We start from the raw sequence: 2,500 nt of genomic DNA on the forward strand, positions 1-2,500 counted from the left end.
TATTTAATAGTGGTTGTGTGTGTGTGTGTGTGTGTGTGTGTGTGTGTGTGTGTGTGTGTGTGTGTGTGTGTGTGTGTGTGTGTGTGTGTGTGTGTGTGTGTGTGTGTGTGTGTGTGTGTGTATGACTGAGTATATTGAGGTGTGTAGTTTGTGTGGGAGGCTGTGTGTTTCTATGCTCTGTGTGTATCAGTGTGTGTGTGTGTGTGTGTGTGTGTGTGTGTGTGTGTGTGTGTGTGTGTGTGTGTGTGTGTGTGTGTGTGTGTGTGTGTGTGTGTGTGTGTGTGTGTGTGCGTGTGTGCATGTGTGCATGTGTGTGTAAAGTAATCTGGTTTGAAAATGAGTCAGACATTCCGAGCCGCAAAGCCCATTGCCATGGTACCCAGCATCCTTCCCTCCCTCAATTCACAGGTGTGTGACTCATCCACACACACACACACACACACACACACACACACACACACACACACACACACACACACAGGCGCGCACACACACACACACACACACACACACACACACACACACACACAGAGACACACACACAGGCGCGCACACGCACACACAAACACACACACACACACACACATGCACTCGCACCTACATGCACACACGCGCACACAAACACACAGAGGCATGTATGAGTGACTGACGCAGTGTAGATTGGACACCCACTCAGAGACAGACCTGCAGGTTCATTCACATGTTCTGTTAACGTGGAACACACACACACATCATACACCATGCCACAGCACAAACACACACACGCACACACACACCAAACCATACATACAAACACAAACACACACCAGAAAAGCATCACACCACACCATACCACAGTGTACTCAGGGCTGGTTCTAGTCAATGTGGTGCTCTAGGAACAGGAACCCCCACAGACATTGGCGCAAAAATCTGTAAACACAGCTGTTCTAGTACCTACTTCATGAATCTACGGCTGAATCCCATTTCACCTCTTAGCCCAGCGTTTCTCAACAGGGTGTCGGGGCACCCTAGTGTGCCGTGGGCCCCCCCTCAGGGGTGCCGCGGAAATGTGGCTGATGAATAAAAAATGTAATATAATACATATTTGTCTAAATTGATAAGTTAATGCTAGTCAATGGAATCTTTCATTTGCCATTTATGCACAATAAAGTAAATATAGGTTGCCCCAGTCAGCTGCAACTTCGAACGTAGGTCATGTGACGTCTCCAAATGTGTTACTTTTCTAAGCTTGTGTGGTATCGGATGTTGGTTTGGGGTGCCTTGAAAATTTTCATGAATTGAAAGGGTGCCTCGCCTAAAAAAAGGTTGAGAAACACTGCCTTAGCCCTACGCCTTTCCCCTTCCCCCTTCCCCTCCGTTTTGTGCATTCACCTGAAGGGCTATGGCCATCCCAAGGGGTAAGGGGAAGGTCTTTCTACCCCTTCAAACTGAGGTTTTCCGAACGCAAACTTAAAACCATAATTTACGGTTTACAGTTTTACACTTTACTGATGTAATAATTGTGCCATTGTACTAAGTTTAACATTGTCCCAATATCTAATGGTCATTTTCTCCATGAAACACACATGGAAAAAAAATCGCTATTAACATCAACCTAATGCATGGAAGTCGTGAATGCTATGAGTGTCATTCCGTGGTTGTTGAAGGGGTGTTCTAAATCCTAGGGGTTGCGCCTCGAACCCTACGCCTCATGGCTCCGTTTGAAGGGACGAGGGGGAAGAAAAAGGCGTAGGGGTAGGGCTAGAAATTAGACATGGGATTTGGCCTACCTTAGTGCCCATGAATAATCATTGTCAATGTTTCGTCAACTCTGAGAACATACTCATAAAACACCACATTCATAACATTCACTCACACCCCCACTGTCAAGTTGTGTCTGATTTTTCCTCAGTTTTTTGCTCCAACTTGATAAAAGCTTTGGTCACACAAGGAACAACTCCGTTTCCCCCTTTTTCGTTTTTTATTGAATTTCAAGAAGGATGAAGGGGTTGATGGCAGTGGGGGTGTGAGTGAATGTTATGAATGTGGTGTTTTACGAGTATGTTCTCAGAGTTGACGAAACAGTCAATGTTTAATGTCTTATTTCCTTTGACTTATTCTGTGCGACTCTCAGGCATTACAGGTGCCAGAGGCACATCTTGTCAGATGCGTGGGGCCCCCAAGTCTATAGATGGTGAATAACAGCAAAGACTGTAAACTACAGTAGTGACGATTTGTTTTGCGAATGTTTATTCTTTTGAATTTTTGCTTGGGGCCCCAACTTAGGCCAGAATCGCCTCTGACTGGTGCCCCCAAGATATTGGGTTCCCTAGGCCAGTGTTTCCCAACCAGGGGTACGTGTACCACTAGGGGTACGCGAGCACACTGCAGGGGATACTTGGAAAAAATAAATTTTAGCAAATATATGGAGCTTAGTTACATTGGGATTGAGAAAGCGATATAGAACATGAGTTAGGGGGTACTCATGGCACAATGAAAAGGCTTGGGGGTACACAAGACA

The sequence above is a fragment of the Engraulis encrasicolus genome, chromosome 23 (genome assembly GCF_034702125.1).
Source record: "Engraulis encrasicolus isolate BLACKSEA-1 chromosome 23, IST_EnEncr_1.0, whole genome shotgun sequence".
Classification (NCBI taxonomy): Eukaryota; Metazoa; Chordata; class Actinopteri; order Clupeiformes; family Engraulidae; genus Engraulis; species Engraulis encrasicolus.